The sequence below is a fragment of the Gallus gallus genome, chromosome 4 (genome assembly GCF_016699485.2).
Source record: "Gallus gallus isolate bGalGal1 chromosome 4, bGalGal1.mat.broiler.GRCg7b, whole genome shotgun sequence".
Lineage (NCBI taxonomy): Eukaryota > Metazoa > Chordata > Aves > Galliformes > Phasianidae > Gallus > Gallus gallus.
In genome coordinates this window covers 33379908-33406340 of record NC_052535.1, presented here as the reverse complement: position 1 = coordinate 33406340, position 26433 = coordinate 33379908, and the positions used below count along the sequence as shown (strand labels likewise).

Below are 26433 nucleotides of genomic sequence, written 5' to 3'. Positions count from 1 at the left end.
TTTTTTTCTTCCTGGCTGTACGGATAAGACAAGGAGGAAATTTGTTAGGTTCTTTAGACTTCTGTTAAAGGCAATTATTTCCTGAAGTTGATGTCTAGGTAACGGAAAGATGCTAATTCAGGCAGGCTGGCATTGCATCCTCAAGTTAGGACTTTATCAGATTGCTTTAGAAACACATTACTCGCAGAAGATGGGCATCTTCCAGTAATTGGAATGGCATTCAGATTGAAGCTTGGGATTCAGATAGGTTTGCTGTGTGTATTTACATTATGGAACATGTGAAGTTATAATCACGAGTAAAAGGATTAAGAACTTTCTTTTTAATGAATGTACTCTACAAGAATAATTTATTGTTCTCTGCAAGTTCTCTGGCTTATAGGTTTGCACTGGAGCACCTACATAGGGTAGGAGTGGCAGCTGGGATTTATTTAACACTTTGGTTTTACTTGGAGTTTTGTTGTAGGGATCCTGTTGCATGTTTGGTGGTTATGACATGTTGGGCCTGATTTGCAATGGTTTTTATTTGTATTACAATAGAGTGTTCAAATCCCTACTTTTAGGGAGCAGATTCATGCCCTCATCCGTTCTTAATTTCTCCAGGAAGCAAGTTTTCCCTATGACCATTTATTTGGGGGAAGACTGTGTCGAAAAAAGAAATTGTCCTTGCATAAATGTACCTAGATCTTGTTTTTGAGGCAATTGTTCCTTCTAAACTTCAAGTTAGGAATGAGATGGAGGAAAAACAAGTATACTGAGTGTGATTGTACTGCATCACCCAGTCTGGAGAGGAGCTGATTTGCTATGCTCTGGTTAGCTGCTCTAACTTGGTGCTATTTAGAGGAAGTAACTTTTTACTTCCTCAAGGTGTATTTTCTTTGGAATCTTGTAGTATCAGAAGGTTGTTTATGTGAAACTTGCATAGTTTTACATCAAGGAAACTTGGAGTGGGAACAAGTTTTCTTCGTTTTTCCCTTTCTGCGAGGAAAATGACAAGAATTCTTCACTGCCACTACACCAAGCGGTGCCTTCTTTCCTAAGAGTCTTGTTTACCACCTCCCTCGTTTTTCTTCTTTGTTTCTGTGCTCTTTCTGCTTGTGCTAGGAGATTTGTTTTGCCCTCTATTGCATTTCTTATATTCTTTTCTCAGTGAAATCTCCGTATCTCCTTCTGGCTACATCTTTTTTTTTCTTTTCTTTTCTCCCAGCTTACCCAATTCTGCTTTCCCACCCTTGTTTTTCATTTTAATGCTTCAGCAGTTTTGTATGTCTAAAAACAGTTGCTTTCTTTGTGATACTTAAAAAAAAATTGAGTGAGCTGTTTTTGAAGGAGCTCCCTCTTCAGAGGCTGTGTTAGCACCTGTGTCTGGCAGGCAGTCACAGGTGTTCCACAGCAACTGCTTACCACTGAGTCCTCTACCTCAGCTCACCTACTTCCGCAGCTGAAAAGTAAGTTATGCCTGAAGAGCTGTTTAGAACTAATTAAAGCATATGAGGTTTTTGGTAGTATAAATGGTAGTATAAATATACTAATATATATAGTATAATCCTCTGCTGTAGTTAGCTTTTTCATTATGTATTTCTTCATCAGTGTTAAGTTCCTAAACATCCACATCAGTAAATGTTTGTTAGCCCATTAACTACATTTATTGAAGAAAGAAGGCACATCTAACTTTTTTTTTCTTAAATAAGCAGCCGTATGCAGTACAGAATCTTCCACAGAGAGAGTGCATTTCTTATGTGTCTTACATAACAAAAAGATGTATACCTGAGAAGACTGCTTCTTCAGAAGAATAAAAGAACATCTTTAATAACATCTTTGAATATTATGTAGAAACTTACTGCAAGAAAAGTCCCACTAGTGGCTTAGCGTTTTACCTTAGAATCTGTATGGAAAATGATTAGACATAACTAGCTTATACTGGAAAATGCGGAAGAATCTTCACTCTGATTCTCTCCCCTAATTACCTTCAAGGTTATTATCAGAGCCAAAATTTCTGGAAGTGACCCTGCATCAATTAGTGCTGGGCCCTGCAGAGCAAGAGATGGGAAGCTTACCAATGAATCTTTACAATCCTATAGTAAATATTTACTCTGTTCCCCAGTACAATCCACTAAATCTGTGGATCTCACATACACACTAGGATGTATGTACTCCTTTCAGTTCACCCGGCATTCTTATGGAATTAAAGGGAGGGCTATGCACTAGAATGAATTCACATCTATGAATGGGAAAGGACCTTGCAGGCACACCATGAATCAAGATGACCTTGGTAGTCGGTTTTTACCAAGGTAAGCCCAAGGAAATCTTCAGAAGACAAATCTGGATCTTTAAAATATGGAATTCTGCCACCTGTCATAGGCTGAAGAGATTTGTTTTGTGCAATGGGATGAACTCTTTAACTCGTTGATACACCACAGGTAAATATTTCCCCATCTTCCTTGAGAAGTCTTTCTCCATTTCATAGGTTACTGACCACCCAGAGCAAGAGTTGTTCTTTGCCTTTTTGAGATCATGAGGTTTTCCGTGCGTGATCTTTTCAGCTGTATCAGTTTGACTAATGAAGGTGTGTTTTTTTAACTTCACAGCATCCATGCTTTTAACGCTGTTCCAATCAAATTGTCAATGTAGAAAGCTCAATTTAATTTAATTTGTGCAGAATGTTAACATGGCTTGACATCCCTTAGCTGAGTCTAGTACTATCTTAAGTGAGTCTCTGGCTTATTCAGTTGACTTAGGGCTTCTGTCTTCATCACTCCCTCACTAATCGTAAGTTATTTTTAACTCATGTAGCTGCCTTTTCTTCATCAGTGCTTTGGGGTGGAGTTATAATTCTCCCAGCTATCATGCCATGCTCCATCCACATTTCCTATTTTTAGCTTCTTGCCACTGACTTCTCTGTTTTATTTAAGAACATAATATTACTCTTTCTATGCATCATCTTCTGAAAAATAAGAACACTTAGCCACATCTGCAGAATGTTTTGATGTGGTTGGGTCAACACTCTTGAGCATGTTTTACTTTGGGGGGGGGGGGGGGGGGGGGGGAAGGTCACAATCCCCAATGATGGTAGTATTGGTTTATTTCTTGGTGGAAAAGAAGCAGCAGCAGTAGCTCAGCACACTGTTCAAGTGGCAGTCTATAACTTCTGTGGTATTATTGAGGTAATGTTGCCATTAATATATGTGTTCATTGTTTAGTGGGAGCAGTGACTTAAATAAATTGCTATTAATTTTGCTGGACGTGAGATGTTTTAATAGAAATAGGGAGTTACATTAATTACTTTAATGCTTGTGGGAGTGTTTTAGCAGGTGCTAAATCTGTTCTGTATGTATTGTTCAAAACCCGCTTACTGAAATATAATGTTTTCCTGTAATGTACAAAATACCCAAGACAGACCCATGGACTAGAAATGAAAAGCTCCTCTGCTTAATGGTCCACATCTTATGTTTTTTTCACTCTCATGGAAACAGCTTACTGCTATAGTTGCTGCATTAATCCATAATCCAATAAAGGGGATTTATTGGAGGGGTAGAAGGCAGAGAGAAGAAAAAGAATGTCTTTATAGTGTGCTGTGAGCAATAGTTATGGTAAAAATAGGATAGAGCTCTTGAATAGCTTCATGTTTGCGTTTCTCCGTATGTTTCCATGTGAGAGACTTGCACACTGGAGTTTCCCAGTAACAGAGATATGCAAGTACCTCCCTTCTCTTCCCTTGCTCCTCGAGGAAAAAGATCACACGAAGAAACCAAACAATCCACCTCTCCTCCCCTGAAAGTTGTTCTATGTACTTCAGCTGTTACCAATACGGGGATAACTTTGTCACTTTTAAATCTATACGCTTGGTCTATGTGCTGCATTAAATATCATTTGTTGAATGGTTGGTGGCCCTTCAGCTTTGGTACCGACTATGTCAGTTTCAGTGTACAATTCAAGTGCAGTATAGCAAACACTCTTCTGATAATGCATGCAAATGTCTACCTGCAAGGCTCTTCTGAAATTAAACATTGCATAGGTACGTCTAGTGGTGAAGTTCCCACATAACTCATATATAATGAACTGTTTGAATTAAAGTTGCTCCAGATTGAAAAGAATGTGTATGAGCTGCTTGTAGCTGTGGCTGAAGAAGGGGTGGCATATTCTGCATATGAATTTTCAGATCTTTAAAGACAAAACAAAAAGCAGGAATGCATTTGTTCTTCATAGAACTGTACAATGGCTTGGGTTGTAAGGGACCCCAAGGATCATCATATTCCAACCCCTCTGCCACAGGCAGAGTTGTCAGCCACTAGATCAAGTGCTGGATCAGATTGCCCAGGGCCCCATCCAACTTGGCTTCAAGTACCTCCAGGGACGGGGCATCCATGATGTCTCTGGGCAGTTTTCTTACCGACGTCTATAAATATTTACTGAAAGTTCCATGACAGTTTGGTTCCTCCAAGGGTATCCTGACATGCATCATTAGAAGTTCTCATTCTGATACGTTATTGCTGGAATGGCACAATTTTCTTTCCTTCAAAATAAACTAAGACCTTGATGTATCTTCCTCTGCAATTGTTGGTGCCTCATAGAAACCAAAGGCAGGATCTTCGAACAACTGTTTACCCTGGGATTTGAAAGGTACAATTATGTGACTCAATCTCAGGAAAGTGAGCTGTTGGAACTTTTCAGTCTAAATGTGGGGTGCAACTTTTGTTCCTTTCTCTCTTCTGATGTTACGGCTTTGCCCGTGATTTTCAAACAGCTTGCAGAGAACTCTGAGAAGGCTTCCTCGAAATTCTCAGCATTTTGAGAAAAGATAATGTTAATGCTTAGCTTTCTTTTGAAGATGGTTTGACTTCTAAGAACTGTTAAATGCCCCGTCTGGATTCTGTAAATTGCTCTCTGTAGGAGAATATTCATTCATGATTTGAGAATGCTACTTGTTTCCTATGTCTGAAATTAATTTCAGAAAACAGACAAGATGACATTAATTTTTAATGCTTGAAAGTTTCTCTTGTTAGAATTATCATTTAATGAACTAGTGCCTTACTCTAATTTTCAGAGTATGATTTAGATGTGAATAATGGTACTGTGCTTTCAGGGGTAGATGTACAAGTCTAGGAATCACTTGGTACTCAGATACACACACGTGTTCCTGTGGGCCAAATGAAATGGAAAGAAGTATTGAACAGGATTAGGTTAAGACCTCTGAATTATAGGCCTAAACTTTGGCTTGGGCAGCTGCCATCCTGTGATACAATCAAAGTCTTAAGTTGTCTATGAAATGCTCTAGTCTATGGGCTGCAAAGAGAAGTTTGTAAACATCACCAGAGTGTAATCCATGAAGTGTTGTCTGCTTGGAATTGGCAACAGAATTCAGAAAAACTGCTGTAATCATCTAGGAGATCTTGAACGAAAGTGAGGGGGAGAGAGAAGAATTGCTCTGGCAAGTGCATTTCCTTTTGAGTTCATGTTTTAGGTGGTAGCAAATAGCACAGGGAGCTTGGCACCTGCCTCCATGTTACAGAGCAGGAGGTGGTAGGCAAATCCTGTGTTCTGGCCTGTAGTTCCTCATTCCTGTCTTTGCTGGCTGTGGTCTAGTCACTTCTAAAAATAGTCTGTGTTACCGATGCTCCTGCTAACACTGTGAAGAGTGGGATCTTTGTGCTTTGTGGGGGTAGAATTGGAGTCCATGAGCAACAGTCAAGGCAGAGGTGCAGGAACAACCCATGTCTTGGAGGATATAGCTTTCTAAAGCATTTAGATCTGCTTCTGGTGCTCATCAGCTGGCTGATATATTGTTTGCCCTGTTTGGATTTTGCAGCTCTTTGAGTAACCACTGTGATAACTTGAACAGCAGCCAGCAGAAGGATCTAACAATCAGTATGACATGAGAAAGTATTTGATTTTTAGTTTTGTTTCAAGCTGGGGAATACGTATGAATGGCATACATATTTTTTTGGAAAGGTTCCTCCAATTAGGTTTCTTGCTGGGACAGTTCTACTTCAACAATCAAAAAAGATTAAAAATAAATAAATAATGAGTCTATTTAAAGTCAGTTTCATTTTTACCCTCTATTCTTGTACTTCTCTATCAGTGTGGTGGTTGGTGGGTGAGAGTACTGTATTCCATTTAAGTATTCTTTTCTGTTCATTGTGACTGCTGATAGTTTTATAAAGTCAGACGTAAAAATTTGTTATTGGAATTGGAAGTATAAAAGCAAACAAGTCTTCCATTATTTCTCATTAACCTATGGACCAAACTTGAACTGATAGCTAAGTTAGAAATAATTATCATATCTCAGTTATGGGAATCAGGTAAGGTCATTCAGAGACTTCTTATGCTGAAAGGTGCCTGTTGTCTTCATGAGTCTTCTGTTTCTTTGACTGTAGCTTACCGGATTCGCTTACTGTAGTGGAAATGCTAAGTCAAGTCCTGAACCAGTGATGGAGCACCTGGCCAACATAGGGGAGCTCAGGTGCACGCAATGTACCTGAGTGCTCAGAAGGGGTGGAGCCAGGATCCACCCCTTCCCAGACCTCATTTAAGGGCTGGCAGTGGAGGTGAGGGTATCTTGTTGGATATCCCTGCCTACCTGAGGCCTTCCAAAGGTAAGCAGCTTTTTTTCTTTTGTTTCTGTGTCTACGGCTGCTGCATTTCTGCTTATCCTCATTTGGTGTAGCTAAAGTCTTTGCTACCTTGCTGTTATCGCTGTACTTCCCATCATGTTGTAGCATTACACTTACATCCTAGCAAGGCTTTCTCTCTTTTTTGTTTAGGTTAACTTTTTAGGTTAATTTAGCAGTACTGCCTGTGCATCTCGACACCTGCAAAGACTTAGCTGTTAGTCTGAACATGTTATTTATCTCAGTTTACTACAGTATTGCACATTGTGCAGCTTTTTGCAAATTAATGAGCACCCCAGACATCTTCTCATTGAGAGTAGTTTCAAAGTCAGTTGAGTTCTCATCTATGAGAAGTCATGTAGATCTAAATAAATGGACTAAGACTTTCATCCACTTGGTTGTGTGTATATGGAAGAATGACAGGTATAGTACAGTGGTCAAGACTAGACAGTATATTTGAGTCTTTCACAGTTAGCTGCGTATCCATATTAATGAAGAAGAACGTTCAGTGCCTGAGAGTGCCTTTTGGTCTTGAATAAGAGTCTGTAATATACTGAAGAACTTCTTGACATTTATTCACTTCAGTGACACTGCTTGCTAGAAAGTGAAATTTATCCTGTCTTCTGGTATAAGGTAAGTAAACAGTACTGCTAGTTTAGATTGACTGTTCAAAGAATTTGAAAGAATCCAGAGATTGTTAAAGATGTGCTTTGACACCATGTTTTTTTTTGATCTTATGCAAAATAAACATGAAATTAAATTGCAGCCCTTTCTTAATATCAGAAATGGATTGCTAGGCTCTTTATCATTAGTTTCAGCAGAAAATTTGGCATCCTATAGCTTTTGATACTGCAAATTGCAATTACTATGAATTTAGCTGCTTCTTCCCAGGTATCTGCATTTATATTAATCTGGGAGTTTCTATTTTTGTAAGTTGTGGTTTGAAAATAGGTATGGGGAGTACTACCTTAAAACAGTAATAGTGAATAAGCTTGGCTAGCTTTACATACCTAGTTCAATGTGAAAGCTGCTAAAGGATTGCTATACAGAGAAATTACTAAGTCTATGCTGTAGTTTTTCTTCAGTCTGAGGGAAGATAACTTCCATACAGTCTCTGAAAGCATCGTTAAAATAAATGGCTTGGTATTCGTATTTACTCTTTCTTCTTTTTACTCTTTCTTCCAGTGGCAAAATGGAATTGTTGTGTGAGTAGCTTGATTGAGTGAGGTGACGTTGTTTGATATTATCGTGAATTATTCATGGGAGGTTGCATCCTTTAAAGTTTGTAACTCCAGTTCTTTAAAAAGAAACTTAAAAACAAAACAACAAAAAAACATGAAAAACTCCAACGTGTGTTTAAGTAATTCTCTGCAGCCAAGATATCATTGGTAGTTTCAGACTGATCTTGCGTGACCTCTTGATGAGACCAGAAGATCAAAATTAAATGCTCTGTTAATCACCTGTTAATGTTTTGTGTTTGTTTGTGTGAAGCCGATTAAAGAGTACATAGAATTGATTAGTCTTTTTCCTCTTGGCTGATTGATCAGGAGGCTATTGGAAATTCTTTCAGTAGAAAACAGGGAAAGTAAACAGATAATGCTAGGCTGTTTTATTTCTTAATGTTTCTACCAGAGTTGTCCTAATCATGTCAACATATCTAAGATGTGTGTAGGTCTGTTCAATAGTCTCCATCTTTCAAATAGGACAAATTTAATGGCATACTTTTTGCCTCACTCCTTCATTATATTTTTCATCTAGGCAGCTAGTGATTAAAACATAAATAACTGCTAATCTTTCATACTTGCTATAGCTTAAATTTTAGTCTGTCTGTAAACAAATCTTTAAATTCTCACTGTAGCTTCGTATGTACTTTTGCTGTGGCATGTGTGCTTTTCACGATACTGTAAAATTGCTCAAGTCATTTCATTTTGTCCTGCAGATGCCAACTTCTGTTCACTTCAGTAGAACTAAACCTATATAACCATAAATAATTAATTTGGATTGTATTGAAAAAACCCTTTGAGTTTTGATTTGAAGACTTTATGGCTGTATGTGTATAACTGAGGACCTAATTGGGACTTAGCACTTCTACTGTTTCGTATGAAATCAGGAAAGTGTATATCAGTGTTCCCTTTCTAGTCTTTGTTACCCGCTCTAATAATTAACATCCACTTTGATCTATAATTTCAGAAAACCCAGAGGAATTGTTCAGCAGTCTTATTTCTTCCTCCTTTTAGAAAATGAAAAAAGACATTGCTAATAATTCAGATTCAGCTTTTAATCTCCAGCTGAATCCTAGGTCATCTTGACAGCAGAATCCTTGGTTGTGTAGAACAGTTCATTCCCTTCCTGTCTGTCCCCTTGGATGTATACCAGTACTGCTGAGAAGATAGGTTTGGATACCATGAAGATATTAGTACATTTGGGTTTTGGATCAGAAGATCTGAAAGATATGCAACTATCTTATACCCGCTTTTTTTTTTTATTCTGTCACCAGCTTCTGTTTATGATAGAATTTTTAAGTACTCTTCTGGTCTGTGGCACATGAATTTTCTTAAAGTCCTGCTCCAAAATTTTACAGCCAAAGAGGGTGCCTGTGCTTGCAGTTTAGCTTTGCTGTATTGAGAGTTAAGTACTGTACTGTGTTTGTATATGATGTTTCTGAAGCACTGTCAAGTGTGACTTGGGTAATAGAAGAGTACAGTAGTGGGTCTTCATAAAGTAATTTTGATGTTTGAGTTTATCGTCCATTGGTCTTTAAGTTTTGTGATAGTTACCTTGTGATCTTCTGGTTATGGATAGTAAAAAATAAAAATAAAACTGAAGTATTGCATAACTTCTTCTCCAGCCTCTTCCTTGCTCTGTCATGTGCCAGCAGTGGAATGCATTGATAAGATGCTGTGTAGTGAGCTGGTGAAGGAGGAGAAAAACCAACAGATGTTCCTGTAGATATTTACACGTACTAGGTTCTGAAGGTAGCTCTGCTCTTCTCTCTTCAGTGTTGAATAGGGCTACTGATGTTTATATTGAATTGTGGTAATTTAAATCAGCTCTTCAAGACCAAGGGAGTTTTTCTGTTTCAAGAAGCTACCGTGGCTTTGGACCCCAAAGTGCTCCTTTCTCTCCTGTAGAGAGCACTATCAGCAGTGTTGCTGAAGCCTTTCATGTACTTACCAAAATGCTGACTGTGCCACAATACTTGGTCTAGTGTAATGTGTTAGAAATGCTGTTAGTGTTACTTGGTCATATGCGCTTAAGGTAAAACTAAGGCTAGAAGGGTCTTTGGGAGATTGAGAGCCCTCTCTCTGGACACAAAATCAACTGTGTCTTATCAGGAGTGTTTCAGTCTCTTCGTGTTCAGTGAAGGAAAGTCTGTTTTCCCTGCCACTTGAATTTTTGGCTTCCCTTGTCCGCTGTGTGGCCCTGCAGCAGGTGAGTGGCGCCCCAGCTGTGTGACAGGACTGCCAGAGGCCGCTGCTGAGCAGATGGTGCTCCCGCGTTCCCGCCCGTCTCCTGTGGTGCGGCACCGGCGCGTCGCAGCACATGTGAGCACGGGAGGAGTGTGAGGAGGCAGCAGGGCTGGGAACAGTTGTACTGGAGAGGCTGAGAAGTACCGCGGCGAGGGACGGGAAGGGCACAGATTGGTGCACGGCACTAAGTGGTGTCCCGTTCCCCTCTCCGGGGGAAAGGTGAGGATTTGGAATGGCGTGTGGCCGCAGCTCCCCCCAGTGGCAGGTCTGTCGCAGTTCAATAAGGCGCTGCCCGGCCGAGTGCTGTCCTGAGAAACACCCTCATACCCGCTGCCTGCCTTTGTAGAAGTGGGAAGGGGACGCTGTGCCTGAGTGATAGGATCAGGAGTAAGGAACTGTCTGTACGTTTGCAGCACCCGGCGGACGGGAACCCTGATAAGGTGTGCTTCCTTCAGCATTACTTCATGTTGTCTCAATACGGGTTTGAAAAATAGCATCTCCACAAATAGAGTAACTGCTGTTGTTGTCTTGCACATGCAATCATCCTGATTGCTCCTGCAGAAAATCTGAGAGATTGTAATTCTGTCCGCACAGTTGAACCTCTCATCCCAGCTCTCATCATCTGGCATAGTGACTGCTGCAGCATTCTTTTATCACATCTTTACAGATGCTCTTGTTGTATCTGCTTAAACTATTGCTGCATGCTGATATATATTTTTTTAATTTTTTCTTGTATATCAACATATTTCCAGAATGCTTGGACGATGCTTTGAGGAGTCAGCGTAGGAGATGACATGAGTATCGATACCAACTTTTTGGCTTCATGGCAATCTATGCAACTTTGAGATCTTTTATTTCTAATTACACAGGCAGTTGCATTTATTGAGTTCTGTTCTGGTTCTGCTTACAGTATTCTCTTTTTCCCCAAGTCTTTAACTGGTAAGGATCTATGTGGGTTGACAGACCTGTACTACAAAGTGCAAACATCTACTGTGTCTGTGGAGATTTTCAAGATTTGACTGGACAAAAGCCCAAGCAACTTGGTTGGAATTCAGTATTGGCTGTTATTTGAATAGAAGGTTGAATTAGACACCTCCTGGGATTGCTGAAGTCTGAAATCTTTTTTTTTTTTTTTGTCCTTCTGTGGGTAGGATCAAAATCTGACTCTACAATCACTAGTAAGTACCACAGCTTGAGTGCTGGAGGACTGACTACCTGAACAGAGAGTCAAGTGCCCAGCTTCCACTGACTCCTATCGGTGTACTGGAGTGCTAATCAAATGTATTAAAAATACCCTGCATCCTGTTTTTTTTGCTTTGTGTCAAATGCTAATGTATGCTCCAGTGTACATGCACAGCACCAGGAGAAGCCTTCTGGCTCTGTGAGTCTGTACGCAGCCCCTGCTCTCTGGAGGAGTATAATAACACTTGGGGGCTTGAGCATTGCTAGTGATGTGTACATCACTGCTTTCCTTCCCCTCTGGCAGAAATGCTAGTTACACATTTTCTAGAACTTTTATGGCTTCTTATTTTGATGATCAGCAGTCAGTCATTGCAATAATAAGACCAGTAATAGTTTATTTGATAATCGTGATAATCTTCTGTAGTAAATGAAAGCAATGACAATTTTTCATAAGATATATGAGAAGGACTTTAAATACTAAATATTACTAACTGATGTTTAAAATCAAGAAAAATAATTGTATTTATTTCTACAATTTCCTTAATTTCACAGGCAAAAAATCAAGTATCTGTCTGTATACTGTTTTGCAGTGTGCAATAACTGTTTTTTCTGATCCTCCTTTCAGTTTTGTGGACTCGTACAGTGAGTTAGGAGCGATTTTGGAGAGGAGGTCATTAGTCCAACCCCCAGCTCAAAGCAGGACCATCTTGGAGATTCTGAATATCTCCAAGGATAGATGCTCCACAGCTTCCCTAGATAGCTAGCTTCAATATTTGATTGCTGTGGCGTGAAGCTTCATTTTAAGAACATAGGATTTCTGTTGTTTCAGGTTGCATCCATAGCCTTTGTCCCATTGCTCTGTGCATCCAAGCAAAGTCTGCTAGGGGACTTAGGTAAATTGTCACTTGGTTATGTGAAGTTCAAGTCTCTATATTGCTCTTTTTTGATAGTAAAAGGCCCTGGACCTATGAAAATACCTGAAAATATTTCTAATCTATTTCTTTAAGGCATGGAAATCAGCATGTTGGACCTTCTGTAACAAATGGTGTATAAACGTGAGCATTGCTGCAGCACAAACCTGGTGCAAATGAGTGTAGGAAGATGTTTTTTTTCCTTTCTTCTGCACAGTAATAGTCTTTTCTGCTAGTTTAAAAGCATGGTGCTTCAGAGGCTTCAGGTTACTTATTTAAAAACTTCATGTGTGAGAGATGGGGTATATGAGGCCTCCCTGGAAGAGTGGATACTGCATCTCATAATAGCATCGCAGCTGTGGTGGAATAGAAAAACGAGAGTATGTAGTGTAGGAGAGGGCAGAATACTAATATGTCCCTTATACCAACTGACAAAAGGAAAAAATTCTTTCTGGTGCATGATTTCTTAGTTGTAAATAGTGAATTATAGATTAGTTTCACTGGTTTGGTTTAGTTGAAGGTGATTTGGTTGTGCTATAGCAGGAAAAAAGAACACCCAACAAAACAGAACATGAGCAAGTGTGGAATTCACCTTGCCTGTGTTCTTAAGCATCTTGTTCAGAGGAAATAAGAAGTGTGTTTGAATGGAGACTACGCAAAAGGAAGGAAGTTACCTACTGCTGTATATTCTAAAAGATTTTGGTGTACTTATTTCCATCTTGCTCATGTCCAACTAAATATGTATTAAAAAAAAAAATCAAAACCAATCCCCAGGAAAAAAAAACAACAAAAAAGCACCACCAAACCAAAACCAACAACAAAATAAATGAATTGTTGATTTAACAAAAGATCCTCCATGCATAATTCTTAAGGTCTTGTGTTGACCAGTGTGGCTCTTAGGAAGCTGTGAGTGGGGAATGGGTTGCTTGGGTTGTATTCTAGCAAGTGCAGCACACAGCCCACATGGTGCTTGTCAGATGTTGGAAGATCCCATAAGATGAAGAGTCTTTAACAGAAAAATTTGTATTGTTTAAAGTTCCCTTTCTACTATTTATTAGTTTAGAAATTATAACAGTAGTAATATTAACGTTTTCCTGTCTTAAAGGTTTTTTTTATGGTGCTCAAATATGTCCTACTGATTAGTTTGCAGATGATTTTCAAGGCTTTGCAGAGCATGTTAACTTTTTTCTTGATCTCTGGCATACAGAAATGGTTTTCTGAGGTATGGGCTAACAATTGTCATGATCGTAACAGGAATGATTACTGTTGAAGATCAAAGTTGTTCCGGCGTCTTTTGTTTGTTTTTGTGCTCTTCAGTCTAGAACGTGCAGTGGTTGTCATTTAGGACTCTTCCATATAATTGAGTATGAGTCAATTTAGGTTGGTATTGCTTTAAGGACAAAATACTTCCTGCAGTTTGAGAACGAGTAAGCTTTATATATTATGAAGATGGCTTGTAAATAGAATATTCTGGGTCCAAAAAATGTTCAGAAACAGAAATTGAATACTTTCTCCCAACAATAAATGCTGTTTAAAGGCACATAATTGTATATGATTTAACATCCTTGTCTGCATGTTTCTACTTTGAGTTAATCATTTTAACTTTCATGTCTTGAGGTGGCTTACTTTATCTCCACTAGCTGCTTAGGGCTGTAGAAAGATCCATGGATGTGAAAGTTAGCTCCCAGCTTGTGTGCACAGGTGACCTTGCTATGCCATCATCACTTAGCAGGTCTTGAACATCCTCATATTAATTAAAGCTTGTTAATGTCCGAGAAAATATGCGCCTGAAAACACAAGAACTAGACACTGTTTAGAAGTAAAATTCTGTTCCAGTAATATGTAAAGTGTGTTTGGGATGTCCCACTGACAGGTTGTTATCCTTTACAGTTAGGTCAGTGGTTTGTAGTCATCTCTTCAGCCCTGTCATGGCTTGGGGTTGCTTGCAAGTTAAAACACGGAGGCAGCTGTAGATGATTAAACAGGTGGAGCATGGAGTGCTTGGAAAGTCTTTAAGAGGCATGTAGGAGACCATTGAGCTCCTACTCTCTCTGAGCAAGATGCAGTACCTTTAGTGCTGCGGTTCTGTGCTCAGTACTGAGCACTTCTCCTTAGCAAGCTGGCTCCTTGCTGTCAAAACCCTTAGCTTTTATTTCCCCCTCTACTTTAGTTACAGGAGAAGAAGAACAAAAACAAACAGCTTCTTGTCAGTTGCTTTGTCTTGTCCTGCCTTCAAAATTGTATCCCTCCTTTTCTGTCCCCTTGTTACTGATATACAGCACACTGATAATATACTCATTTGCCTCTTTACTGTACCAACGTTGTAAGCCATAGTAAGCATTAGTCTCATTTTGTAGACAAGAAAGTGAGAACAAAGCAGCAAAGAAGTATGTTGTCATTATGTATGGCATTTGTGGGTTTGGTTGTGCTTGAGTTCCTGTATTAACCCTGCTGGCTCAAACTGCAGCATCTTCAGCCTCCTCATGTCCCCTTCATCTCCTTATTCTCCTTTTCACTTTGTATTCTGTTACCAAAATCCTACTGAAATGGCACAGCGATCAGGATAGGTGATCTTGTGTGGCTTACTGTATTTGTGGGTTATTTTCCAACCGAATCAGCTTTCCAGCTCTTCCCTGTCAGACTACATGAACAATTATACCTCTTTACTACTCTGTATGGGAGTGTGGAGTTTGAAATCTGTATCCTGGCATAAATGCCTCTGCTAAGAGAGACACTTGCACTTGGCAGGCAAAATACTTACTTGATTCCATGAAGTTAATGTCTACTAGTGTTTTTTTTCACGTTAAATGCTGCCAGCTTCTGCCACTAAGGCAACCCAGCTTTTCACCTGAAAGTTATCAGGGAAACGACCTATAATTGTGCACTGCTATGAACTTCTATCTACATTAAAAATAGCTTTTAAAATTTTGCTAACCTTCTGGTGTTAAGCTAGCATTTTTCCCTGTGACTTGTACATATGGACAGCGTTAACATCAGCTATGGGTAAGATTGTGCAGAGAAATCTGCACCGTGACCTCTAACGAGGTAATGAAAATGTACTTGAGAGTGAATGAGGGCTTGAGATAGAATATTTTGGAAGATAATATCCATAGCAAATACTTGGCCTTAATATAAGCCTGTAGATGGAGGGTGAGACTTAAGTGAAGAAACAGGGCACAAAAATGCATGTTATTCAATAATAGTTATGTTACCATTGTAAATTTCCATGTGAAGTGGCCAGTCACCTTTGTTTTCTATGTCTTAAACATAACAAAATCCAATCCACTTGTTTCCTGCAGCCTGAGGAGCAGAAAGGATTAGAATAGCTTCATTGTTGTGGCTCTCGTGAACCGCATGAAAAACAGTGGGAACATTGATCTTTATAAGGCTCTTCTTGACTTTCTCTCTTCAATTTTGAAACTGGTTGGTGAGGTTTCTTATTTAAAATATTCACATCTGTTGATGAGGAAGTGAAGGACTGCTTTCCTATGCACTCAGACATGGAAAAATCTGGGAGTTCTTGTTTGGTTTTGTTGTGCTTCCGGGGATTCCTGGCATTTTCAGAAAGTGCTGCTGAGAAACTGGATTTCAGAAAATTGACTTTTGTCTGCAGTTCTGTGAAGACCTCGATTATGGGGGAGAGTAAATAAGTTAATGAGGTTAAGCAAGCTTTAAAATTAAGAATGTACACTGATTCTTTGAAAAGCGTTATCCAAATGAAAAGAATTACAGGTCTTGCTTTTATGATCTGATTTTTGTTGTCCATGTGGTAATTTCAGCATGGGAAGTTGGCTGCATTTCCTGAGAGCCTTTCTCTTCTGCATGCTCTGTGCAAAGAGATAGCTGTACACCTGCCTCTCAACGCGGTGTTTCAGCCCCACCAAGTCTGAGGCGTTCTGTTCCAAGGGTTTAGCAGGAATTCTCTGGTTACTAACCCATGATTCTTGGGGACAGGTAGCACCTTCTCTGTGGCTATGGGGTGACTGTTCAGAGAGGTAGGCTGTCGTCCTCCTCTCCTCCATCAATATGAATGGAAATGGGTGGCTCTGAAATCTGCAGTGAAGTGAGCAACCACTTGCTTCTGCTGTGTTTTACAGCAGCATCCTTCTTTCTGTAAAACATCAGTTCCCTTGTTACACTGCTTCAGGACTTTTGTTCTTTGCCTTTGTTTGGAAAAGGGCAGCAGCTCGTGATTAAGTCACCTTTAGGAAAAGGTACCAAGCATAAATTGATAGTGTTTCCTTCTGAAATCAGCAGACAGCCTGAAAGAAGAGCTCTGAAAGAGAAGTGTTTGGTGCTTGTGCTGAGGAAAGTATTAACTGCTTCAGTGCTGGATTACAAATTGGCAGTCAACTGAGCGTTTATCCCAAACTGCTTTCCAGAGCTCCAGAGGAGGAAAATCACCCACTGTCAGAGACAGACCAGTATGGGTATCTTCAGGAACTTTTTTTTAGTACTTTGATGTAATGTTAGCATACTGAAAAGGAATAGGCCATGCACATTAATGTGAATTCATTTCATAATCTACTTGAAGGATTAGTGATTTGCTGCATTCAGTTGGTTTATAATCTCCTGCTGTGTTTCTGTGCTGTGTTTAAAACAAACAAAAAAATCAAAACAAAAAACAACACACACACATGCACGCAGAAACAACTGCCCAAGAGTAAAACAAAAAACAGCAGAAACTGCAACAAGAAAAAAACAAAACAATGAAAAGCCACCCTGTGTGTTTCGGAGGACTGGAAGAGAGGAGCAACTCCCATGCAGATGCCTATATCTAGCTGTAGGAGCACCATGCCTAATTTGGTGCGAGTGGCTGATGCAGCCTGCATTCATGACTCAAATGTAGGCTCACAGTCTTGTGCCAGGAACCATATTGTCTTTCAACAGCACTACTTCAGCTAAGTGGCTTGGATCCCGGGTCAAATGATGAAATCGGTTCTCCTTAAGCCCACTAGAAAAGGCATCCAGAAAATTGCTGCTGGCTGATCTGCTGCTGTTGTAGGCAGCACCCTTCTCTCAAGCCCCGTATTGATTGCCCTCTTTTACTGTATGCTTGCTGTGTAGGCTAAGCATTTTCTTATGTAGGTGGAAGATGGTAGAAAAGACTTCTCTTTTAGCAGGTGGTGGGGATGGGGATTGTTCAAGGTGCATGTTTTTTCCTTAGCTCTATGGTGTATGGGGAAGTTAGCTGTGGGAGCAGGACCTCTGGCTGTGGGACTATCTCAGTACTAGCGGTGTATTCCTTATTACTTTCTTACTGCTTGTTTATTTACTTGTCTGCAGTAAAACCAACTCAGCACATGAAGCAAGAAGATCCATGTTGAGGTTATTATGGGGCCAGCAGAGCAGGGAGACTAGCCTACATGTGCTCCTTAAGTAGATACAGAAGATATTTAAAAGTTTAGTACGGTTTTCTATCATGTGCAACCCTTCTAGATAAGAGTGAATAAATTTTGGAGTGCATAACAAATTGATTTTAAAGGATATGTATACTTCTGGTTGCCATGTGACTGGCATGGCTGAGCAAGGACCTGCAGCTTAAACTGAGGGGAAAAAAGAGAAAGGAACAGGAAGTGCAAGCAGGGTTGGGTAGCCTGGGAAGAATGTAAGGACGTTGTCTGCACGTGAGATAAGATCAGGAAAGCCAAGGCACAGATGGAGCTGAATGTGGCTAGGGATGTGAAAAATAGCAAGGAGGGGTTCTGCGGGTACGTAGGCAGGAGAAGAAGGACCAAGGAGAGCTTTCCCCCTCTGATAAATGAGGACAGAGAACTGAATTCCTCAACGTGGAAAAAGCTGAGATACTTAATGAGTGCTTTGCCTCAGTCTTCACAGGTGGTTAGGCTTCCCATGTCTGCCAGGACCATGAGCCTCTAGGTATGGGTGAGAGGAGTGGATTCTGTGCCACTGTAACAGTGGAACAAGTGCAAGACCTCCTCATGAAACTGCATGTACAGAAATCCATGGGGCCAGATGACATGCGTCCAAGGGTTCTGAGAGAGATGGCTGATGTGGTTGCTGAGCTGCTTTCCATCATATCTGAAAAATTGTGGCTGTCTGGTGAAATCCCCAGTGACTGGAAAAAGGGAAACATTACTCCATTTTTAAGTAATGTAGAAAGGAAGACACGGGGAACTACAGGCCGGTGAGCCTCATCTCTGTGCCTGGGAAGACCGTGGAGCAGATCCTCCTGATTACCACATTAAGGCACATACAAGACAAAGAGGTGATCTGAGACAACCAGCATAGCTTCACCATCCTGCCTGACCAATCTGGTGGCCTTCTATGATGGAGTGATGGCATTGGTGGACAGGGGAAGGGCAACAGATGTCATGTACCTGGACTTCTGCAAAGCCTTTGACATGATCCCTCACCACATTCTTCTCTCTAAATTGAAGAGGTGTGGATTTGAAAGATGGACTGTTTGATGGATTAGGAATTGGCTGGCTGGTCACAGACAGGGTTGTGATCAATGGTTGTGTCTGGGTGGAGGCTGGTCACAAGTGGTATCCCCCGAGGGTTGGTCTTGGGACTGGTGCTCTTCAGTATCTTCATCAGTGACACAGACGATGGTGTCGTGTGCACCCTCAGCAAGTTTGCAAATGACACCAAGCTGAGCTGTGCAGTCGATACATCGGAAGGAAGGGAAACCATCCAGAGCGACACGGACAGGCTGGAGAAGTGGGCCCATGAGAACCCATTGAGGTTCAGCAAGAGTCAGTGCACAGTGATGCGCTTGGGCTGGAGCAATCCCTGGTATTTATACAGACTGGGAGAAGAGCTCCTGGAGAGCAGCCCTGCAGAGAAGGACATGGGGGTCCTGGTGGATAAGAAGCTGGGTGTGAGCCAGCAGTGTGCGCTTGCAGCCCAGAAGGCCAACTATATGCTGGGCTGCATTAAAAGAGGAGTGGCCAGCAGGGAGAGGGGGGTGATTGTCCCCGTCTGCTCAGCTCTTGTGAGGCCCCATCTGGAGTACTACATCCAGGTCTGGGGCCCCCAGCACAAGAAAGATGTGGAACTCTTGGAACAGGTCCAGAGGAGGGCCACTGAGATGATCAGAGGACTGGAGCACTTCTCCTATGGAGAAAGATTGAGAGAACTGGGTTTTTTTTTAGCTTGGAGAAGAGAAGAGCTCCAGAGAGACCTCATTGTGGCCTTCCAATACGTGAAGGGAGTGTATAAACAGGAGGGGGAACGGCTGTTTACGAGGGTGGATAGCGATAGGACAAGGGGAAATGGTTTTAAGCTAAGACAGGGGAGATTTAGGTTAGACGTTAGGAGGAAGTTGTTCACTCAGAGGGTGGTGACACACTGGAACAGGTTGCCCAAGGAGGTTGTGGATGCCCCATCCCTGGCGGCATTCAAGGCCAGGCTGGATGTGGCTCTGGGCAGCCTGGTCTGCTGGTTGGTGACCCTGCACATAGCAGGGGGGTTGAAACTAGATGATCTTTGAGATTGTTTTCTACCCAGACCATTATATGATTTTTCTCACGTTCTTAACTTTTTTTAGGTTGTATATCAGTATGTTCAAATAATCATTGAGAATACTTCAGTCGTTTACAGATAAAACTTTTTTCCTCATATCAGCATGCAATAAATATTAAATATCACTTCATCTATGTGGAATGCTCTAGCAAAATTGAGACAAGTATAATTGGTGTATGAGTCTAAGATATAATGAATGAGCATCTGAAGTCTGTTAACAGTTGGGGTGGTTTTTGCAGAACAGTATAGAACTGGTTGGTATCATATCACTTTACTTGAGCAGAATCTAGGTATGTGGACAGATGCAAGATGAATATTGAATGTGAACACGGTATGGAGTTGATGAGAAGGCTATGTGCATACACCTGTAGGCTAAAGGATCCTCTAATTTGGGAGGCTAATGATGATCGTATATCTATGTTGGAATGTTTGTCAGTTCAGTTAGTTATGTATGTCACAGTTTCAGGCAGCGAGTGTTCTCAAGGAACGAAGACAGCAGTGGTATGGATTGTTGATTGGCTCACATGAATGAGAAGCAGATCGCGAACCTCTCAACATCACAGTGCTTGTGAGCTCTTGGATGCCAGGGCTTGGGTCGTGTGCCTATGCTGCTAAGACGATGAGGGTGGCACATCCACTCAGCTTCGTAAGAGTCCACATTGCAAATACTAGGTCTGTGTTTTTCCTTTTATCTCTCTGGTGGAGGTTGGGGACAGTAGAGTATCACTGTTAGATTTTTTTGGAGAGAGACACAAGGTTGTGTGTGTTGTTTTCTGAATAAGAAAACTTGGCATCAGGAAAAGAGGGTCAGGTAGGAGATGGGGGTCTTAGTAAGTACAAGTGGTGTTTATGCTGTACAGGCTTCTGTAGTTGCACAATTCTGGAACAAAAATAATTCTCTCTCACTTTTTCAATCCTTTTTTTGTAGTCCCTGTTAGGAGGATGGGAAGGGATGAGCCTGAGTGTGGTTAGCCAATCACCTGCTCCTCGCCTCCCCCCAGATTGGGCAGGGGGGGCTTTGAGAGAAGCTGATGAAGCTGAAAACCACTTCTGCTGCGTTGCCTTGGGCTACACTGCTGAAAATGGAAATTATTTCTCAGGTCCTTCCTGTACTGCTCTGAAACCTGCCTGTTGCAGGGACAGTGTGCTCGATGACTTCTTTGTTTCATTTTCAATTCTTTCTCTATTTGCTTTGATGTGACAATTCAAGCATCTGAAGAACTTTTTCACATCTTTAAGTAGGAATTTTCTTGGATTTCTCGAGATTGCAGAAGATGCAGGTTTTTAAAGCATTTTTCTGTTCCTCCTAGTGCAGTTTTCTTTCTATTACTAGTAGCAAGCCTTCAGTTAGAGGCTATGTTTTACATATTTACCTGTTGCTCTTTTAAATGAAAGGGTGCTTTGCCCTTTAGGCATGCCGGTTGAAGAGTTTTGGATATTGTGAAGAAATACAAAGTTTAGACTCAATTTATGACACTGAAGTTCTTTATTTTAAAGACACTTAACAGAATGTATATTATTTCTTTCATACTGCTATCATCTTTACTTAAAGTATTTTAAAAAATACTTAATTCTTACCTTGTACTGACTTCATCTTACACAGACACGTGTTCTGATTGTAATTAAAGTTAGGTATGCATTGAAAACATTTATATTTTTTATTAAGCAATGATTCAAAGAATTAACTTGGAGAATTTCCATTCATTTTCAAGAGGTGTATGAACAAGCTGTTTCCTTGATGGCATTTTCTTGACAGTTCTGGGGAATATTTTGTGGGTGGCACTTGGTGCACGTTGGGTTTGTTTTCTGAGTTAGCAGATAGAATGAAGGAGCTGGACAAGGCCGTATGGCAAACTAGGGCTCTCTGGTGCTTCTGTCCATCTTTTGAAGGGTTACCTTCTGCAATGTGTAAACAAGCCTTAAGAAATCTTCATCCTATGAACTCTTTAGATGTGTAGCCTATCTTGCATTCTTTTGCTGTTTTCTAAATATGTAACAAATAAACAAAATCATGGAATCGTAGGGGTTGGAAGTGACCTCTGGAGACCATCTACTCCAACCTTTTCCTAAAACAGGTTTCCTACAGTAGGTTGCACAGGAAAGCATCCAGGTGGGTTTTGAATATCTCCAGAGAAGGAACCCCTCCCCTCCCCACACCTCTCTGGGCAGCTCATTCCAATGCTCTGTCACTCTCAAAGAAGTTTTTCCTCACGTTTATGTGGAACTTACTGTGTTCCAGTTGTTGTCCCTTGTTCTGTCACTTGGCACCATTGGAAAGAGATTGGCACTATCCACTCAATTCCCACGCTTTAGTTATTTGTGAGCACTGATAAGTTCCAATCTCAGTCTCTTCTACTCCAGGCTAAACAATGCCAGGTATCTCAGCATTTCCTCATACAGGAGATGCTCCAGGCAGGGGGGTTGGAACTTGATGATCCTTGAGGTCCCTTCCCAACCCAAGCCATTCTGTGATTCTATATATTCTGTGCCTGATTTTTTTTTTTTTAGTGTATATTCTTTTCACTGCTTGTAGCCCTTTCCACACTTGATATTCAAGCATTATTTCATTGAAGCCTCTAACTTAAGAGTGTGTCTGGCCATTCGCCTCTTGAGATTTTGCATACAGGAGAGTATGGCCTTAGTTTAGCATGAAATATTTCTGCTTCACATCTTTCTGCGACAGTCAGTGACTTACAGTGGGACTATTGCAGGAAAGCTTTGTCAATATTATTAATGTTTATTTTCAGATAAAATAAACCTTAGAGAGTAAAAATGTATTGCAAGTTTTACTGATGGCAAATACTGGAAAAGCAGAAGAAAGAAAATAGAGTGGTAATGCCGGTGCAAAATTTGTCTGTCTTCCTATTTTAAGTGACATCATAGGCTGCTTTTGGGGGAGGAAAAGAGTTAATTTTTCAACTACGTCACTGTCAGTGGGACATCGGTGCCGTGGTCTATAGATAGGAAAAAATTCTTGGAATGATATTACTTTCATATTCCTGGAAATATTAATTTGGCTGATAGTTATTCTATAAAACTCGGTCTTGTCTGTCACCGGCTCTGTCTGTGTGCATCCTGGAATCAATAGTACATTAAAGAAACCGGCATGAGGAAGAGTAAAATTCATAAATAATGAATAGCAGGTTTTACTGCTGGTGTTTAATTTCTGCTAAGAATAATACAAGTTCTGTTGAAGTACCCTTGTGCTTCCTAACCTCGTTATACTCAAAACCATGATCAAAAATATTGATGCTTTCCTTTCGTGTCTCTTGTTAGGAAATGTATGTGTGCAGTCCTTCGCTACGTGCTGCCAAAGGACAAAGCTAGAGCTTCTATTTATCAGGGATAGAGGTGCAGTGAGGATATTTGTGTTAAACTTACCTGCAGTCTACTGGCAGACCCGTAACCGAAGTATGGGAATGTGAGGGTTGCTTTTCATGACCATTTTTTTTTCAGTTGTACAAACAATAAATGCTTGTGAAAAAGATGTTTCCCGTGGCATGCAGGACACGTGCAGTTTTGCATGTGAGAGCTCGGTCCTTGCACTTTAAATCTGTGCATTAATTTTTTTCATTAGCTCTCTCTGCTTCCACATCCTGCCCATAGCTGGCAAGCATGCATCAGCAATGAGACTTTCTTCACTAATGTGTCTGACATCCCTGAAACGTGACTGGTCAGAGCTATAGCTGATTTTTTTTTTTTAAAGTTGGTTCCTTTCAAGCCATTAAAGTAATTTTACCTGATATTACTTTAAGTTTTCAATGTAACGTGCTCTTTCGATGAATAGCTGTGCAGAATCAGCACAGGAAGAGCAAAGTCCTTGGCAATACCAGCTCAATTGCATCTGCAGATGAGGATTTAAAATTCTATGCAGCAGACAGTACCTCCAGCAGGCAAGTAAAAGGTTACTGCATTATTTTGCTTGTTTGCATCTGTAGTCTTTATCTACGGAAGGTTTTTTTATTGTGCAATTTGCTGTGCATGCTTGTACATAGACCGGAAATGGATTTAATAGAAACATGAATATCGAAAGGGCAGAGCAAGGTGAAGGGAGAGGCTCAGTTCAGCTTTAAACCAAGGAGAGGGAGGGGGGAAAGAGGGGAGAGCAAGTAAAGGGGAGGGGAGAGAGCAGAGGAGAGATTCTGTTTTGAATGCAGCATGATAATGAGAAGTTTGCTGTAAATACATTCATTAAAGCTGCTTTTGTGTCACTTGCTTTTGGTTAACCTTTTGATAAAAAGGATGCTGTTGAATGAGACGAGCACCGATAGCTCTATAGACGTAAGGGACAGTTATTTCAAGTCATTTTACCCCGTAATCAGGTTAAGCAGCTGTGCTAATGTGAGGCATCCTTTCAGAAATAGTATTGCATACATTTATTAAACCAATTAGTATGAGCTTCTTACAGCGTCACTTAGATTTTTATATAGGAAGCAAAAGGGACATAGTTATTGCATTAGTATCTCTTGTAATGACGAGATATTTCCAATAGCAATTTTGTGTGTTAAAGAAACACTGAGTATAATTTTAACCAGGGTATAGGAGTTTCTAAAGGTTAGGAGACCTGTTTAATTCAAGTGAGTAGTCAGACGTAGGTATGGCTTTCTGTACTGCTTTTTCCTTCTCAAAGAGAAGGACTCCTTGCAGACCTTCCTAAAGCTGCTTATACCAGCTGTCTGTAACTCATTTGGAGAGTTGGTTCCAGTACCTTTTGACATCCTACTTGAAATTCTCTTATGCTTTTTTCATCCTAGGTTTAAATTATTACTGTGGACTTCTCCTGGTGTTATTCTCACTCACGTAGCTTTGTTGTAGCCGTTCTTATCTCAGGATTTAACAGACCTGAGTAGCATTTATCCCATGCGTTCAAACGTGGCAACTGACTTTTTTTTCTTCCCCAGTCATTGCAAGAAGTCTGAGCACAGCACAAGCGAGGTCTCATTGCTCCCCCTGTGTGACTGGAGGGTCCTTGCCAGGCACAGGAGTTACGGCAGGTCAGCAGCTCCGAGAGAGCAGTGTGCTGGGAGCAGGAGGCAGGATGCTGGAGGCAGGGTGCCAGGGAGATGAGGGGCGTGGGGCCAGCAGGGTGGGGCTCTGTGCTGCTGGTGTGGCCGCCCCTGCCTGGGGCCTGGCCTGGATAGGCTGTGCTGCTGGGGGGGCTAAAAGGGCCCTGAAGTGAAGGAAGCCACAGCCGGAAGAGTCGGCGAGCAGTTAGGAGGGACAACCATCCCTGCATTTACTCCTCTGCTAGGCAGCTGGCCTTCTCTTTAGAGCAGCTTACTTGGTAAACGGGAGAACGTACACATCTTTTAAAGGCAAGGTATTACTTGCTGATGAGACTGCTGACATCTTTTTTTGGAGAAATATGGGCTGCTTTTCTGCTTAGCAGTGCTAATTTCAGCCAGCAGGCTGCAGAATGAGGCAGCTGGCCAATTTTGAGTCTGTACGGGACAGTACCGGTCCTAATTCTGTGAAGAATAAACTCGTCTGAGTAAGTCAATGTGTGGCTGTGGCTGCAGCATTATTTCTTCTTTAATGAAGAGGCTGGGCTGTTCGACCTGCTGCTCCAATCTTCTCTCTTTCAGCCATACAACGCAGCAGTTGCAGAGACTATCCATTGAATGTCTCAATCAGCCGAAGAAGGTAACTATATTTTGCATTCTAAATATACCATTAAAAGAGCGCTGCATAATTTGGATTTGCATGAAAAAAGACAAATTTCAGATGTTCTTAGCAGTTTTCTTGACCTTGCAGTAGCTATCCAATATCATTTAGCCATTATCAGGTTGTATAGCAATAGAAATGTGCTGCAGTAATTGATTTTGTAATAGGATCAGGTGATTTACTGGCGGCACTGACAACCACTTGCTTGCTTGTTCTGAGAAGTGGAGTACTGTAATGGATGTTTTGATTGCTGCCTTGAGTTGCTCTGAAGCTGCTAGATGCTATGAGATGCAACATCTAATTTGTCAGAATAAAAACTTCTATAGCTGTATTCTCCAAAAACACTGAAAATTCATTTAAATTTTTAATATCGACTCTTCGGGCTCTGGGTTCTTTGTATGATTGTTTGTATGTAAAACTGGAAATTCCTAGATGACTTTGTGAATGTCAGCTTATCCTGTGTCCTGATTTAAATCACGTGAACACCTGTTATATGCATTTCCTAAGAATTTGGTCCTCCCGAAGCTTAGTTTGAGATTTAGGGGAGAATAGACAACAATTCTTCACTGATTTCTATTGGTTGTGTTTTCTGTTATATATTATGTTTTGGAAGCACGTGCTTTGTCTCCTCCTCTTTACTCTCCATCTCTTTTTCCCTCCCTTCCCTTCATTTAAAGCTGACTGTTTGGAAACCAAACCAAACAAAAAATATTCCATATGAGAATATGGATTTTACTGTAGAAAAAGTCACTGGAGCTGTAATCCAGTGAAACTGGGGAGCTTAATTGGGTCAACCTTTTGGACCAAGCTGTCTTAGGCTGATAAAATTGAAACACATCTTGTTGTCTTCAGCTTATGTCTAGCAAGATACCTAATAGAGCATTCATCTCCAGGTTAATTGGAGAGTAGCATGAGCGTGGAGTGTGTGTGACAGTGGTTACTAATCGTTTATGCATAATTCTTTTCACTTTAAAAATACACTCTTAAGTTATATCCACTGTGGTGCAAGAATAAACATTTATTTTGGAGTGCTCGTGCTTTTAATGGTATATCATACATGATAGGAAGCTTAATGGAAGTAAGTAAAATAGCTTTTAGTTGTTATACCTATTT

At 40.7% G+C, this 26433-nt stretch overlaps 1 protein-coding gene across 2 annotated transcripts in view; it reads left to right on the top strand.

Annotated features, from left to right (window-relative positions):
* Nucleotides 1-26433, top strand: part of FBXW7 (F-box and WD repeat domain containing 7) — a 165902-nt gene that overhangs the window by 14594 nt on the left and 124875 nt on the right. Inside the window, exons 1-3 of one of the 2 annotated variants that reach the window (XM_040698905.2) lie at nucleotides 23497-23549; nucleotides 24558-24650; nucleotides 25242-25299. The exons of the other annotated variant lie outside the window; for it this stretch is intronic. The gene's annotated coding sequence lies outside the window, so the exon portion shown is untranslated. Of the gene's footprint in view, nucleotides 1-23496; nucleotides 23550-24557; nucleotides 24651-25241; nucleotides 25300-26433 lie in introns of those variants that run through there. 2 annotated transcript variants of the gene reach the window in all.